This window comes from Triticum urartu, chromosome 2 (genome assembly GCF_003073215.2).
Source record: "Triticum urartu cultivar G1812 chromosome 2, Tu2.1, whole genome shotgun sequence".
In the NCBI taxonomy this organism is placed as follows: Eukaryota; Viridiplantae; Streptophyta; class Magnoliopsida; order Poales; family Poaceae; genus Triticum; species Triticum urartu.
This window is the reverse complement of record NC_053023.1, coordinates 7252364-7271041: the sequence shown is the minus strand read 5'-3', so window position 1 is coordinate 7271041 and position 18678 is coordinate 7252364.

Here is an 18678-nt window from a genome sequence, read left to right as displayed (position 1 = left end):
TACCGATAAGTCTATTTACTCGTTCTGTAATACATCATCCCGCAACTAACTCATTAGTTGCAATGCTTGCAAGGCTTAAGTGATGTGCATTACCGAGAGGGCCCAGAGATACCTCTCCGACAATCGGAGTGACAAATCCTAATCTCGAAATACGCCAACTCAACATGTACCTTTGGAGACACCTGTAGAGCTCCTTTATAATCACCCAGTTACGTTGTGACGTTTGGTAGCACACAAAGTGTTCCTATGGCAAACGGGAGTTGCATAATCTCATAGTCATAGGAACATGTATAAGTCATGAAGAAAGCAATAGCAACATACTAAACGATCGGGTGCTAAGCTAATGGAATGGGTCATGTCAATCAGATCATTCAACTAATGATGTGATCCCGTTAATCAAATAACAACTCATTGTCCATGGTTAGGAAACATAACCATCTTTGATTAACGAGCTAGTCAAGTAGAGGCATACTAGTGACACTCTGTTTGTCTATGTATTCACACATGTATTATGTTTCCGGTTAATACAATTCTACCATGAATAATAAACTTTTATCATGATATAAGGAAATAAATAATAACTTTATTATTGCCTCTAGGGCATATTTCCTTCAGTCTCCCACTTGCACTAGAGTCAATAATCTAGATTACACAGTAATGATTCTAACACCCATGGAGCCTTGGTGCTGATCATGTTTTGCTCGTGGAAGAGGCTTAGTCAACGGGTCTGCAACATTCAGATCCGTATGTATCTTGCAAATCTCTATGTCTCCCACCTGGACTAGATCCTGGATGGAATTGAAGCGTCTCTTGATGTGCTTGGATCTCTTGTGAAATCTGGATTCCTTCGCCAAGGCAATTGCACCAGTATTGTCACAAAAGATTTTCATTGGACCCGATGCACTAGGTATGACACCTAGATCGGATATGAACTCCTTCATCCAGACTCCTTCATTCGCTGCTTCTGAAGCATATATGTATTCCGCTTCACACGTAGATCCCGCCACGACGCTCTGTTTAGAACTGCACCAACTGACAGCTCCACCGTTTAATGTAAACACGTATCCTGTTTGCGATTTAGAATCGTCCGGATCAGTGTCAAAGCTTGCATCAACGTAACCATTTACGATGAGCTCTTTGTCTCCTCCATATACGAGAAACATATCCTTAGTCCTTTTCAGGTACTTCAGGATGTTCTTGACCGCTGTCCAGTGATCCACTCCTGGATTACTTTGGTACCTCCCTGCTAGACTTATAGCAAGGCACACATCAGGTCTGGTAAACAGCATTGCATACATGATAGAGCCTATGGCTGAAGCATAGGGAACATCTTTCATTTTCTCTCTATCTTCTGCAGTGGTCAGGCATTGAGTCTGACTCAACTTCACACCTTGTAACACATGCAAGAACCCTTTCTTTGCTTGATCCATTTTGAACTTCTTCAAAATCTTGTCAAGGTATGTGCTTTGTGAAAGTCCAATTAAACGTCTTGATCTATCTCTATAGATCTTTATTCCTAATATGTAAGCAGCTTCACCCAAGGTCTTTCATTGAAAAACTCTTATTCAAGTATCCCTTTATGCTATCCAGAAATTCTATATCATTTCCAATCAGTAATATGTCATCCACATATAATATCAGAAATGCTACAGAGCTCCCACTCACTTTCTTGTAAATACAGGCTTTTCCAAAAGTCTGTATAAAACCAAATGCTTTGATCACACTATCAAAGCATTTATTCCAACTCCGAGAGGCTTGCACCAGTCCATAAATGGATCGCTGGAGCTTGCACACTTTGTTAGCTCCCTTTCGATCGACAAAACCTTCCGGTTGCATCATATACAACTCTTCTTGTTCTTACCGTACCACTCTGGCGCGGATCTCACTCTGGTTGATCTACGAGGTTCAGTAGTATCTTGTTCTGAAGTTTCATGATCATTATCATCAGCTTCCTCACTAATTGGTGTAGGTGTCATAGAAACAGTTTTCTGTGATGCACTACTTTCCAATAAGGGAGCAGGTACAGTTACCTCGTCAAGTTCTACTTTCCTCCCACTCACTTCTTTCGAGAGAAACTCCTTCTCCAGAAAGTTTCTGAACTTAGCAACAAAAGTCTTGCCTTTGGATCTGTGATAGAAGGTGTATCCAATAGTCTCCTTTGGATATCCTATGAAGACACATTTCTCCGATTTGGGTTCGAGCTTATTAGGTTGAAGCTTTTTCACATAAGCATCGCAACCCCAAACTTTCAGAAACGACAACTTTGGTTTCTTGCCAAACCATAGTTCATAAGGTGTCGTCTCAACGGATTTTGATGGTGCCCTATTTAACGTGAATGCGGCCGTCTCCAAAGCATAACCCCAAAACGATAGCGGTAAATCAGTAAGAGACATCATAGATCGCACCATATCTAGTAAAGTACGATTACGACGTTCGGACACACCATTACGCTGTGGTGTTCCGGGTGGCGTGAGTTGCGAAACTATCCGCATTGTTTCAAATGTACACCAAACTCGTAACTCAAATATTCTCCTCCACGATCAGATCGTAGAAACTTTATTTTCTTGTTACGATGATTTTCAACTTCACTCTGAAATTCTTTGAACTTTTCAAACGTTTCAGACTTATGTTTCATTAAGTAGATATACCCATATCTGCTTAAGTCATCTGTGAAGGTGAGAAAATAACGATATCCGCCACGAGCCTCAATATTCATCGGATCACATACATCTATATGTATGATTTCGAACAAATCTGTTGCTCTCTCCATAGTACCGGAGAACGGCGTTTTACTCATCTTGCCCATGAGGCACGGTTCGCAAGTACCAAGTGATTCATAATCAAGTGGTTCCAAAAGTCCATCAGTATGGAGTTTCTTCATGCGCTTTACACCGATATGACCTAAACGGCAGTGCCACAAATAAGTTGCACTATCATTATCAACTCTGCATCTTTTGGCTTCAACATTATGAATATGTGTGTTACTACTATCGAGATTCAATAAGAATAGACCACTGTTCAAGGGTGCATGACCATAAAAGATATTACTCATATAAATAGAACAACCATTATTCTCTTATTTAAATGAATAACCGTCTCGCATCAAACAAGATCCAGATATAATGTTCATGCTTAACGCTGGCACCAAATAACAATTATTTAGGTCTAATATTAATCCCAAAGGTAGATGTAGAGGTAGCGTGCCGACCGCGATCACATCGACTTTGGAACCGTTTCCCACGCGCATCATCACCTCGTCCTTAGCCATTCTTCGCTTAATCCGTAGTCCCTGTTTTGAGTTGCAAATATTAGCAATAGAACCAGTATCAAATACCCAGGTGCTACTTCGAGCATTAGTAAGGTACACATCAATAACATGTATATCACATATACCTTTGTTCACCTTGCCATCCTTCTTATCTGCCAAATACTTGGGGCAGTTCCGCTTCCAGTGACCAGTCTGCTTGCAGTAGAAGCACTCAGTTTCAGGCTTAGGTCCAGACTTGGGTTTCTTCTCTTGAGCAGCAACTTGTTTGCTGTTCTTTTTGAAGTTCCCCTTCTTCTTCCCTTTGCCCTTTTTCTTGAAACTAGTGTCTTGTTGACCATCAACACTTGATGCTCCTTTTTGATTTCTACCTCCGCAGCTTTCAGCATTGCGAAGAGCTCGGGAATAGTATTATTCATCCCTTGCATATTATAGTTCATCACGAAGCTCTTATAGCTTGGTGGCAGTGATTGGAGAATTCTTTCAATGACGCAATCATCTGGAAGATTAACTCCCATTTGAATCAAGTGATTATTATACCCAGACATTTTGAGTATATGCTCACTGACAGAACTGTTCTCCTCCATCTTGCAGCTATAGAACCTATTGGAGACTTCATATCTCTCAATCCGGGCATTTGCTTGAAATATTAACTTCAACTCCTGGAACATCTCATATGCTCCATGACGTTCAAAACGTCGTTGAAGTCTCGGTTCTAAGCCGTAAAGCATGGCACACTGAACTATCGAGTAGTCATCAGCTTTGCTCTGCCAGACGTTCACAACATCTGGTGTTGCTCCAGAAGCAGGCCTGGCACCCAGCGGTGCTTCCAGGACGTAATTCTTCTGTGCAGCAATGAGGATAATCCTCAAGTTACGAACCCAGTCCGTGTAATTGCTACCATCATCTTTCAACTTTGCTTTCTCAAGGAACGCATTAAAATTCAACGGAACAACAGCACGGGCCATTTATCTACAATCATACATAAAACAAGCAAGATACTATCAGGTACTAAGTTCATGATAAATTTAGGTTCAATTAATCATATTACTTAAAGAACTCCCACTTAGATAGACATCCCTCTAATCCTCTAAGTGATCACGTGATCCAAATCAACTAAACCATGTCCGATCATCACGTGAGATGGAGTAGTTTCATTGGTGAACATCACTATGTTGATCATATCTACTATATGATTCATGCTCGACCTTTCGGTCTCCGTGTTCCGAGGCCATATCTGTATATGCTTGGCTCGTCAAGTATAACCTGAGTATTCCGCGTGTGCAACTGTTTTGCACCCGTTGTATTTGAACGTAGAGCCTATCACACCCGATCATCACGTGGTGTCTCAGCACGAAGAACTTTCGCAACGGTGCATACTCAGGGAGAACACTTCTTGATAATTAGTGAGAGATCATCTTATAAAATGCTACCGTCAATCAAAGCAAGATAAGATGCATAAAAGATAAACATCACATGCAATCAATATAAGTGATATGATATGGCCATCATCATCTTGTGCTTGTGATCTCCATCTTCGAAGCACCGTCATGATCACCATCGTCACCGGGCACGGACACCTTGATCACCATCGTAGCATCCATTGTCGTCTCGCCAATCTTATGCTTCCACGACTATCGCTACCGCTTAGTGATAAAGTAAAGCATTACAGCGCAATTGCATTGCATACAATAAAGCGACAACCATATGGCTCCTGCCAGTTGCCGATAACTCGGTTACAAAACATGATCATCTCATACAATAAAATTTAGCATCATGTCTTGACCATATCACATCACAACATGCCCTGCAAAAACAAGTTAGACGTCCTCTACTTTGTTGTTGCATGTTTTACGTGGCTGCTACGGGCTTAAGCAAGAACCAATCTTACCTACGCATCAAAACCACAACGATAGTTTGTCAAGTTGGTGCTGTTTTAACCTTCGCAAGGACCGGGCGTAGCCACACTCGGTTCAACTAAAGTTGGAGAAACTGTCACCCGCAAGCCACCTATGTGCAAAGCACGTCGGGAGAACCGGTCTCGCGTAAGCGTACGCGTAATGTCGGTCCGGGCCGCTTCATCCAACAATACCGCCGAACCAAAGTATGACATGCTGGTAAGCAGTATGACTTATATCGCCCACAACTCACTTGTGTTCTACTCGTGCATATAACATCAACATATAAACCTAGGCTCGGATGCCACTGTTGGGGAACGTAGTAATTTCAAAAAAATTCCTACGCACACGCAAGATCATGGTGATGCATAGCAACGAGAGGGGAGAGTGTGATCTACGTACCCTTGTAGATCGACAACGGAAGCGTTAACTTGGTTGATGTAGTCGTACGTCTTCACGGCCCGACCGATCAAGCACCGAAACTACGGCACCTCCGAGTTCTAGCACACGTTCAGCTCGATGACGATCCCCGGACTCCGATCCAGCAAAGTGTCGGGGAAGAGTTCCGTCAGCACGACGGCGTGGTGACGATCTTGATGTACTACTGTCGCAGGGCTTCGCCTAAGCACCGCTACAATATTATCGAGGACTATGGTGGAAGGGGGCACCGCACACGGCTAAGAATATGATCACGTGGATCAACTTGTGTGTCTAGGGGTGCCCCCTGCCCCCGTATATAAAGGATCAAGGGGAGGAGGCCGGCCGGCCCCTATGGCGCGCCAAGGAGGAGTCCTCCTCCTAGTAGGAGTAGGACTCCTACTAGGAGGGGGAAAGAAGTGGGGAGGGAGAAGGAAAGGGGGGCGCCCCCCCCTCTCCTAGTCCAATTCGGACCAGGGGGGAGGAGGCGCGCGCCCACCTTTGGCTGCCCCTCTCTCTCTCCACTAAGGCCCATATGGCCCATTACTTCTCCCGGGGGGTTCCGGTAACCCTCCGGCTCTCCGGTTTTCTCCGAAATCACCCGGAACACTTCCGGTGTCCGAATATAGCCGTCCAATATATCAATCTTTATGTCTCGACCATTTCGAGACTCCTCGTCATGTCCGTGATCACATCCGGGACTCCGAACAACCTTCGGTACATCAAAACTCATAAACTCATAATATAACTGTCATCGTAACCTTAAGCGTGCGACCCTACGGGTTCGAGAACAATGTAGACATGACCGAGACACGTCTCCGGTCAATAACCAATAGCGGAACCTGGATGCTCATATTGGCTCCTACATATTCTACGAAGATCTTTATCGGTCAGACCGCATAACAACATACGTTGTTCCCTTTGTCATCGGTATGTTACTTGCCCGAGATTCGATCGTCGGTATCTATACCTAGTTCAATCTCGTTACCGGCAAGTCTCTTTACTCGTTCTGTAATACATCATCCCGCAACTAACTCATTAGTTGCAATGCTTGCAAGGCTTAAGTGATGTGCATTACCGAGAGGGCCCAGAGATACCTCTCCGACAATCGGAGTGACAAATCCTAATCTCGAAATACGCCAACCCAACATGTACCTTTGGAGACACCTGTAGAGCTCCTTTATAATCACCCAGTTACGTTGTGACGTTTGGTAGCACACAAAGTGTTCCTCCGGCAAACGGGAGTTGCATAATCTCATAGTCATAGGAACATGTATAAGTCATGAAGAAAGCAATAGCAACATACTAAACGATCGGGTGCTAAGCTAATGGAATGGGTCATGTCAATCAGATCATTCAACTAATGATGTGATCCCGTTAATCAAATAACAACTCTTTGTCATGGTTAGGAAACATAACCATCTTTTGATTAACGAGCTAGTCAAGTAGAGGCATACTAGTGACACTCTGTTTGTCTATGTATTCACACATGTATTATGTTTCCGGTTAATACAATTCTAGCATGAATAATAAACATTTATCATGATATAAGGAAATAAATAATAACTTTATTATTGCCTCTAGGGCATATTTCCTTCAATCATTACTAATAAAAGAAAGATACCAAAGCTGAAATTTCCACCATGCTTGCTAATTATACTTTTAAGGGTGGAATACCAAAGAAACTTGGAGACCCCGGAGTACCTACTATACCTTGCTCCATTAAAAGAATTATATTAAAACTGCTTTATGTGATCTTGGAGCCGGTGTTAGTGTTATGCCTCTCTCTTTATATCGTAGACTTGACTTGAATAAGCTGACACCTACCTGAAATATCTTTGCAAATGGCTGATAAATCAACTGCTATACCTGTCGGTATTTGTGAGGATGTGCCTGTTGTGGTTGCAAACGTTACTATTTTAACGGACTTTGTTATTCTTGATATTCCCGAGGATGATAGTATGTCTATTATTCTTGGAAGACCTTTTCTTAATACTGCAGGGGCTGTTATTGATTGCAACAAAGGCAATGTCACTTTTCATGTTAATGGTAATGAGCATACGGTACACTTTCCGAGGAAACAACCTCAAGTTCATAGTATCAACTCTATTGGAAAAATTCCATCGATTATATTTGGAGGTTTTGAATTTCCTCTTCCTACTGTCAAGAAGAAATATGATATTCTTATTATTGGGGATGTGCATATCCCCGTTGAGGTAACTTAGTGTTATTCGAAATTTCTCCGGTTTCATGATTATCGGAATGAGTTTGTTAACAAGACTTGATCAACCTTGTTAGTGGATTCTTTTTGATGAGCATGAGATGGATGAAACTAGAAGCACAAACTTTTGTACCCTCTTTATACTTTCTGTATTTATATTAAATAAAGTAAAAATAGTATTTTCAGTCTGTTTCCTGACTTATCCATGCAATATAAAAATATCCCGAAAATAAAAGTCCTCAGAATGCCATGCCAATTTAATATGATTTTTTCGGGAATATTTGAGGATTTACTGTGCAAAAATTACCGCGGGAGGAGCTGCCACCTGGCCACGAGGGTGGTGGGCGCCCCCCTAGGGCGCGCCCCCTGCCTCGTGGGCCCACGGTGGCCCTCCTCCACTTATCCCAGCACCCATCTTCTTCCTCTGTCTCACACAAACCCGAAAAACCAACTCAAGCACGAGTTCCAGCCACTTTTGCTGTGATTTTCGATCTCCTTGCTCAAAGCACCTCTCGCAAAACTGCTTGGGGAGATTGTTCCTTGGTATGTGACTCCTCCATTGGTCCAATTAGTTTTTGTTCTAGTGCTTTATTCTTTGCAAATTTGTGCTGCATAGGTGACCATGTTCTTGAGCTTGCATGTCAAATTTATATGGTTCCAAAGTAGTTCTAATGCTTGATATAGGCTCTAGGCACTTGTAGGAGTAGTTGCTATCAGTTTTATTGAGTTGGTTTACTTTTATTTTGAAGTTACTAAAAATTTCAGATATTTCAGAAAAATGATGAGGAGATTATTGAGGGGCTCATCGAAGCCAAAGCTCGAAGGAAAAGGCACCGAAGCCTAAGTATAATTTGCCACGCACCGCGGAGATTCGGGCGTGTGAATGGCCTTTTGAAGATTTCTTGAGAGCAGACCGGTATCTATGAAGATTTTCATGAATTGGCTCACAATGCAGGCCTCACCGCTTTCCTCCGCGACCAATGCGATCAGTATCTCTTACTCACAAATACTTTTGTGCAAAACTTTCATTTTCATTCTAGGAACTCACCACCTACGGTGGAGTTTCATTTATATGATGAGCATAAGGAGATGTCATTTTATGATTTCTGTCGGATTTGTTTAGTCCCTTTTGAGGGCAAGACAGAAGAACCACATTATGATGATGTGGCTGGGTTTATTGATACTATCACTGTAGGAGAAACTAGGAAGGTTTCCGATGCATGAATCACTAGCATACATCTTCCTGTTTTACGTTACTTTCCATTATTTGCTAGTCATTGTTTAATTGGACACGGAAACTGTGGAAACCTTAGCATCCCTGATATAATTATTCTGCACCACGGTTTATACAGTGATAACACTTTTAGTATCGGCGGTATTATTGCTAGACGGTTAAGTATGAGCCGTACCAAAGGCCCCATCTTTGGAGGCGTCTATGCCACACGCCTAGCTGCACATTTTAACATTCCTATTAGGCATGCTGAGAAGGAAGAAAAGGTGATGCCCCGTGTTTATCTAGATCATAAAAGTATGGTGGCACACGATTTTATTGTTAAGAATAGGGCAGGAGAGCTTAAATATCAATTGTTCTTTAACAAACCTCATCCCGAGACTATTATCCTGCCTGCTCCTTCTTTGTTTAATTTTGTAGGACCCTACCTCGTTACGTGGGCTGCTGTCCAAGCTTACAAGAATCCTGCACCAGCCCCGGAACAGGAACCACAAGATGAGCCTCCACGACAATCTGTTTATTCTTGGGATCCAGAGATGACTGTCAGCCAGTGGCAGTCAGAGTCTTCTTCTTCATCACAGTATGATCCCAACTATTCTTCCTCATCACAGTACGACCCCAACAACTATTATTATTAATATCTGCCAGGCCAGCCATGGCCATAAACAACTTAGGCCAAAAGCCTAAGCTTGGGGGAGTACGTATTTCTCACTGACATAACATTTATGTTCACACACACTCATTACTAGATGTCGGTGCTCATACTTTTTCACTGTAATATCCATGCTAGTTTATTTACTTTTTCCTGCTTTCTTCTTGTGTGTTTGTTAAACCTTAAGAAAAAAATTAGTAGTAGTTTATTTTTCTGCTGCAGTAGTAATAATTAAAAAGAAAACCCAAAAATATTTCCCGTTCTTCGTTTTGCTTGTCGGGAGCTTTCCCGTGTAAATATTTTTATTTCTTTTCTTTTATTTGGGGGTTAGTAGGAGAAGACCATAATTAAATTGTTGAAGTGGCTCTTATATGCATTATTGTTGATTTAACCAAGAGCCCATATTGCCTTGTCTTCTCCTGTTTATTGAATGCTCGCAGATTCCAGCTTAGTCCAATGCACGTACACTCTTATTATTATTCACACCGTTTGGTCGTGCAAGTCAAAGGCAATTATGATGATATATGATGGACTGACTGAGATGAGAAAAGCTGGTATGAACTCGACCTCTTTTGTTTTTGTAAATATGATGAGTCCCTCGTTCTTGATTCAGCTTATTATGAATAAACATGTTTGCAATGACAATTAGAGATCATAGTTGCTTGTGCCATGCTTGATTAGCTATGAGTTATAATGGTTTACCTTGTGTGCCAACATGCTATTGAGATGATTATGATGTGGTATGATGGGGTGGTATCCTCCTTTGAATGATTTAAGTGACTTGACTTGGCACATGTTCACGCATGTAGTTGAAACAAAATCAACATAGCCTTCATGATATTTATGTTCATGGTGGATTATATCCTACTCATGCTTGCATCCAATGTTTATTAATTTTAATGCATGTACATGGCTGTTGTCGCTCTCTAGTTGGTCGCTTCCCAGTCTTCTGCTAGCCTTCACTTGTACTAAGTGGGAATACTGCTTGTGCATCCAATCCCTTAAACCCCAAAGTTATTCCAGATGAGTCCACCATACCTTCCTATATGCGGTATCTACCTGCCGTTCCAAGTAAATTTGTATGTGCCAAACTATAAACCTTCAAATAAACATTCTGTTTTGTATGCTCGAATAACTCATGTATCAACCAAGGTTGTCCTTATCTTCCATGTTAGGCGGGTTATTCTCAAGAGGAGTGGACTCCGCTCCTCACTCACAAGAAAATGGCTGGTCGCCGGGATGCCCAGTCCCATGCTTTATGCAAACTAAATCAAAATTAATTGCAAACAAAACTCCCCCTGGGACCTGATGTATGTTGGAGGCACTCCTTGTTTTGAGCAAGCCATGGATTGATCCTTGTTGGTGGAGGGGGAGTATAAACTTTGCCATTCTGTTTGGGAACCACCTATAATGTGTTTAGCATGGAAGATATCGCCATCTCTTAGTTGTTATGTTGACAATGAAAGTATATCGCTCAAAATAAAATTATCTCTATTTCAAAACCGAGCTCTGGCACCTCTACAAATCCCTGCTTCCCTCTGCGAAGGGCCTATCCATTTACTTTTATGCTGAGTCATCACCCTCTTATCAAAAAGCACTAGCTGGAGAGCACAGCTGTCATTTGCATTCATCACTGTTAATTTATATTGGGTGTGACTATGATTGGATCTCTTTTACCATGAATTACAATGTCTAGTCAGTCCTTGATCTTTAAATGTGCTCTACATTTATGTTTTGCAGTCTCAGAAAGGGCTAGCGAGATACCATCTTGTTATATCATATTATGATTGTTTTGAGAAAGTATTGTCATCCGAGATTTATTATTATGACTTGCTAGTTGATTATGCTATTGATATGAGTAATTATGAGACCTGAGAATTATTGCAAATGTGGTTAGTTATGATCTATGCTGAAAACTTGAATGCTGGCTTGACATAGTTACAACAACAAGAGCAAACGGAGTTTGTAAAAGTTTTCCTTTCTTTCTTTCAGTTTGTCAACTGAATTGCTTGAGGACAAGCAAGGGTTTAAGCTTGGGGGAGTTGATACGTCTCCGTCGTATCTACTTTTCCAAACACTTTTGCCTTTGTTTTGGACTCTAACTTGTATGATTTGAATGGAACTAACCCGGACTGACGCTGTTTTCAGTAGAATTGCCATGGTGTTGTTTTATGTGCAGAAAACAAATATTCTCGGAATGACCTGAAACTCCACGAAACATCTTAGAAAAAATAATAAAAAATCCTCGCCAAAGATGAAGACCAGGGGGCCCACACCCTTCTCACGAGGGTGGGGGCGCCCCCCCTAGGGCGCGCCCCCTACCTCATGGGCCCCCTGGATGCCCTCCGCCGCCAACTCCAACTCTATATATTTGCTTTCGGAGAGAAAAAAATAAGAGATAAGAAATCATCGTGTTTTACGATACGGAGCCGCCGCCAAGCCCTAAAACCTCTCGGGAGGGCTGATCTGGAGTCCATTCGGGGCTCCGGAGAGGGAGATTCGTCGCCGTCGTCATCATCAACCATCCTCCATCACCAATTTCATGATGCTAACCGCCGTGCGTGAGTAATTCCATCGTAGGCTTGCTGGACGGTGATGGGTTGGATGAGATTTATCATGTAATCGAGTTAGTTTTGTTAGGGTTTGATCCCTAGTATCCATTATGTTCTGAGATTGATGTTGCTATGACTTTGCTATGCTTAATGCTTGTCACTAGGGCCCGAGTGCCATGATTTCAGATCTGAACCTATTATGTTTCCATGAATATACGTGAGTTCTTGATCCTATCTTGCAAGTCTATAGTCACCTACTATGTGTTATGATCCGGCAACCCCGAAGTGACAATAATCGGGACCACTCCTGGTGATGGCCATAGTTTGAGGAGTTCATGTATTCACTATGTGCTAATGCTTTGTTCCGGTTCTCTATTAAAAGGAGGCCTTAATTTCCCTTAGTTTCCAATAGGACCCCGCTGCCACGGGAGGGTAGGACAAAAGATGTCATGCAAGTTCTTTTCCATAAGCACTTATGACTATATACGGAATACATGCCTACATTTCATTGATGAATTGGAGCTAGTTCTGTGTCACCCTATGTTATGACTGTTACATGATGAACTGCATCCGGCATAATTATCCATCACCGATCCGGTGCCTACGAGTTTTCCATATACTAGTTCTCGCTTATTTACTTTTCCGCCACTACTGTTACAATCACTACAAAATACCAAAAACATTACTTTTGATGTCTTTACTTTTGTTGCCGCTACCACCACTATCATATTACTTTGCTACTAAATACTTTGCTGCAGATACTAAGTTTCCAGGTGTGGTTGAATTGACAACTCAGCTGCTAATACTTGAGAATATTCTTTGGCTCCCCTTGTGTCGAATCAATAAATTTGGGTTGAATACTCTACCCTCGAAAGCTGTTGCGATCCCCTATACTTGTGGGTTATCAAGCGCATGAAGAAACTCCATGCTGATGGACTTTTCGAATCACTTGATTATGAATCACTTGATGCTTGCGAACCATGCCTCATGGGCAAGATGACTAAGACTCCATTCTCTGGAACAATGGAGCGAGCAACAGACTTATTATAAATAATACATACTGATGTATGCGATCCATTGGGTGTTGAGGCTCGCAGTGGGTATCGTTATTTTCTGACCTTCACAGATGATTTGAGCAGATTTGAGTATATGTACTTAATGAAACACAAGTCTGAAACATTTGAAAAGTTCAATGAATTTCATAGTGAAGAGGAGAATCATCGTAACAAGAAAATAAAGTTTCTACGATCTGATCATGGAGACGAAATATTTGAGTTATGAGTTTGGCCTTCAGTTGAAACAATGTCAAATAGATATGCACCTCACGCCACGTGGAACACCACAGCGTAATCGTGTGTCCGAACGTCGTAACCGTACTTTATTAGATATGGTGCGATCTATGATGTCTCTTACCGATTTACCACTATCGTTTTGGGGTTATGCATTAGAGACAGTTGCATTCACGTTAAATAGGGCACCGTCTAAAAATCTGTTGAGATGACACCGTATGAACTATGGTTTAGCAAGAAACCTAAGCTGTCGTTTCTTAAATTTTTGGTTGCGATGATTATGTGAAAAAGTTTCAGCCTGATAACCCAAATCGGAGAAGTGCGTCTTCATAGGATACCCAAAAGAAACTGTTGGGTACACCTTCTATCACAGATCCTAAGGCAAGATCTTTGTTGCTAAGAGTGGATCCTTTCTAGAGAAGGAGTTTCTCTCGAAAGGAGTGGGAGGAAAGTAGAACTTGATGAGGTAACTGTACCTTCTCCCGAATTGGAAAGTAGTTCATCACAGAAATTAGTTCAAGTGATACCTACACCAATTAGTGAGGAAGTTAATGATGATGATCATGAAACTTCAGATCAAGTTACAACCGAACCTCGTAGGTTAACCAGAGTACGTTCCGCACTAGAGTGGTATGGTAATCCTGTTCTGGAAGTCATGTTACTATACCATGACGAACCTACGAACTATGAGGAAGCGATGATGAGCCCAAATTCCGCGAAATGGCTTAAGGCCATGAAATCTGAGATGGGATCCATGTACGAGAACAAAGTATGGACTTTGATTGACTTGCCCGATGATAGGTGAGCCATTCAGAATAAATGGATCTTCAAGAGGAAGACAAATGCTGATAGTAGTGTTACTATCTACAATGCTCGAATTGTCACAAAAGGTTTTCGACAAGTTCAAGGTGTTGACTACGATGAGATTTTCTCACTCGTATCAATGCTTAAAAGTCTGTCCGAATCATGTTAGCAGTTGCCGCATTTTATGAAATCTAGCAAATGGATATCAAAACTACATTCCTTAATGGATTTATTAAAGAAGAGTTGTATATGATGCAACCAGAAGGTTTTGTCAATCCTAAAGATGCTAACAAAGTGTGCAAGCTCCAGCGATCCATCTATGGATTGGTGCAAGCATCTCGGAGTTGGAATATGCGCTTTGATGAGTTGATCAAAGCATATAGTTTTATACAGACTTTTGGAGAAGTTTGTATTTAGAAGAAAATGAGTGGAAACTGATACGTCTCCAACGTATTGATACGTCTCTGTCGTATCTATAACTTTTTATTGTTCCATGCCAATATTATTCAACTTTCATATACTTTTGGCAACTTTTTATACTATTTTTGGGACTAACATATTGATCAAGTGCCCAGTGCCAATTCCTGTTTGTTGCATGTTTTTTGTTTCGCAGAATATCCATATCAAACGGATCCCAAACGGGATAAAAACGGACGGAGATTTTTTTTGGAATATATGTTATTTTTGGGAAGAAAAATCCACGCGACGATGCCCGAGGGGGCCACGAGGAAGGGGGCGCGCTCCAGGGGGCAAGCGCACCCCTGACCCTCGTGGACACCCCTTAAGGCGGTTGGTGCCCTTCTTTCGCCGCAAGAAAGATAATATCCGGATAGAGATCGTGTTAAAATTTCATCCCAATCGGAGTTATGGATCATCAGGAATATAAGAAATGATGAAAGGGAAGAATCTAAGAACGCGGAAACAGAGAGAGACAGAGAGATAGATCCAATCTCGCAGGGGCTCTCGCCCCTCCCACGCCATGGAGGCCTTGGACCAGAGGGGAAACCCTTCCCCCTTCTAGGGACGAGGTCAAGGAAGAAGAAGAAGAAGAAGGGGGCCCTCTCCCCCTCGCTTCCGGTGGCGCCGGAGTGCCACCGGGGGCCATCATCATCACCGCAATCTTCACCAACAACTTCACCGCCATCATCACCAACTCTTCCCCCCTCTATGCAGCGGTTTAACCTCTCTCTTACCCACTGTAATCTCTACTTAAACATGGTGCTCAGCGCTATATGTTATTTCCCAATGATGTATGGCTATCCTATGATGTTTGAGTAGATCCGTTTTGTCCTATGGGTTATTTGTTGATCAAGATTAGTTTGAGTTGCATGTTTTATTATTGGTGCTGTCCTATGATGCTCTCCGTGTCGCACAAGCATGAGGGATTCCCGCTGTAGGGTGTTGCAATACGTTTATGATTCGCTTATAGTGGGTTGCGTGAGTGACTGAAACACAAACCCGAGTAAGGGGGTTGTTGCGTATGGGATAAAGAGGACTTGATACTTTAATGCTATGGTTTGGTTTTACCTTAATGATCTTTAGTAGTTGCGGATGCTTGCTAGAGTTCCAATCATAAGTGCATATGATCCAAGAGAAAGTATGTTAGCTTATGCCTCTCCCTCATATAGAATTGCAATAGTGATTACCGGTCTAGTTATCGATTGCCTTGGGACAAATAACTTTCTCGTAACAACAAGCTCTTTACTAAAACTAATTTAGTTGTGTATTTATCTAAACAACCACTACTTTTTATTTACGTAATCTTTATTATCTTGCAAACCTATCCAACAACACCTACAAAGTACATCTATTTTCATACTTGTTCTAGGTAAAGCGAATGTCAAGCGTGGGTAGAGTTGTATCGGTGGTCGCTAGAACTTGAGAGATTATTTGTTCTGCCTTTAGCTCCTCGTTGAGTTTGACACTCTTACTTATCGAAAACTGTTGCGATCCCTGATACGTCCATTTTGCATCATGCTTTTATATCGCTATTTATTGCATTATGGGCTGTTATTTCACATTATGTCACAATACTTATGGCTATTCTCTCTTATTTTATAAGGTTTACATATAGGAGGGAGAATGCCGGCAGCTGGAATTCTGGGCTGGAAAAGGAGCAAATATTAGAGACCTATTCTGCACAACTCCAAAAGTCCTGAAACTCCACGGAATACCTTATAATAAATAATGAAAAATCCTCGCCAAAGATGAAGACCAGGGGGCCCACACCCTTTCCACGAGGGTGGGGGCGCGCCTCCCCCCTAGGGAGCGGCCCCTACCTTGTGGGCCCCCTGGTGGCTCTCCGATGACCATCCTCTGCTATATGAAGTCTTTCATCAAGAAAAAAAAGGAGAGGCAACCTTTAGGGACGGAACCTTGGTGGATCCAATCTAGGGCTCCAGCAGAGCTGTTCTGCCGGGGAAACTTCCCTCCCGGAGGGGGAAATCATCGCCATCGTCATCACCAACGCTCCTCTCATCGGGAGAGCGCAATCTCCATCAACACCTTCATCAGCACCATCTCAGCTCAAAACCCTAGTTCATCTCTTGTCGCCAAGTCTGGGATTGGTGCTAGTAGGTTGCTAGTAGTGTTAATTACTCCTTGTAGTTGATGCTAGTTGGTTTAATTGGTGGAAGATCATATGTTCAGATCCTTTATGAGTATTATTACCCCCTGATTATGAACATGTTTATGCTTTGTGAGTAGTTACGTTTGTTCCTGAGGACAAGGGAGAAGTCTTGCTATTAGTAGTCATGTGAATTTGGTATTTGTTCGATATTTTTGATAAGATGTATGTTGTCTAGCCTCTAGTGGTGTTATGTGAACATCGACTACATGACACTTCACCATTGTTTGGTCCTAGAGGAAGGCATTGGGAAGTAATAAGTAGATGATGGGTTACTAGAGTGACAGAAGCTTAAACCCTAGTTTATGCATTGCTTCGTAAGGGGCTGATTTGGATCCATATGTTTCATGCTATGGTTAGGTTTACCTTAATATTTTTGTTGTAGTTGCGAATTCTTGCAATAGAGGTTAATCATAAGTGGGATGCTTGTTCAAGTAAGAAAAGCACCCAAGGACCGGTCCACCCACATGTCAAATTATCAAAGTACCGAATGTGAATCATATGAACGTGATGAAAACTAGCTTGACGATATTCCCATGTGTCCTCGGGAGCGCTTTTCCTTATATAAGAGTTTGTCCAGGCTTGTCCTTTGCTACAAAAAGGATTGGGCCACCTTGCTGCACTTTATTTACTTTTGTTACTTGTTGCTCGTTACAAATTATCTTATCACAAAACTATCTATTACCACTTATTTCAGTACTTGCAGAGAATACCTTGCTAAAAACCGCTTATCATTTCCTTCTGCTCCTCGTTGGGTTCTACACTCTTACTTATCGAAAGGACTATGATAGATCCCCTATACTTGGGGGTCATCAAGACTCTTTTCTGGCGCCGTTGCCGGGGAGTGAAGCGCCTTTGGTAGGTGGAATTTGGTAAGGAAAATTTTATATAGTGTGCTGAAATTTACTGTCACTTGTTACTATGGAAAGTAATCCTCTGAGGGGCTTGTTCGGGGTATCTTCACCCCGACCAGTAGAGCAAAGAGTTGCTCCTCAACCTATTGAACCTATTGAAAATGAAATTCCTTATGAGTATCCTTCGGGTATGATAGAAAAACTGCTAGCTAATCCTTTTACAGGAGATGGAACAAAGCATCCTGATGAACACCTAATATATGTGGATAAGGTTTGTGGATTATTTAAGCTTGCAGGTATACCCAATGATGTTGCTAAGAAGAAGGTCTTCCCTTTATCTTTGAAGGGAGATGCATTGACAGGGTATAGGCTATATGATGATACGAGATCATGGAACTATAGAAGATTGAAATTGGAATTTCATCAAAAGTATTACCCTATGCATCTTGTTCATCGTGACCGCAATTATATATATAATTTTTGACCTCGCGAAGGAGAAAGCATCACTCAAGCTTGGGGGAGGCTTAAATCAATGTTATATTCATGCCCCAATCATGAGCTCCCAAGAGAAACAATTCTTCAAAAAAATTATGCTCGGCTTTCTGAAAATAATCGCACCATGCTCGATACTTCTTGTGCTGGCTCTTTTATGATGAAGACCATTGGATTTAGATGGGATTTATTGGATAGAATTAAACGCAACTCTGACTATTGGGATCTCGACAAAGGTAAGGAGTCAGGTATGACACCTAGTTTTGATTGTGTTAAATCTTTTATGGATACCGATATTTTCTGTAAGTTTAGCACTAAATATGGACTTGATTCTGAGATAGTAGCTTCTTTCTGTGAATCTTTTGCTACTTATGTTG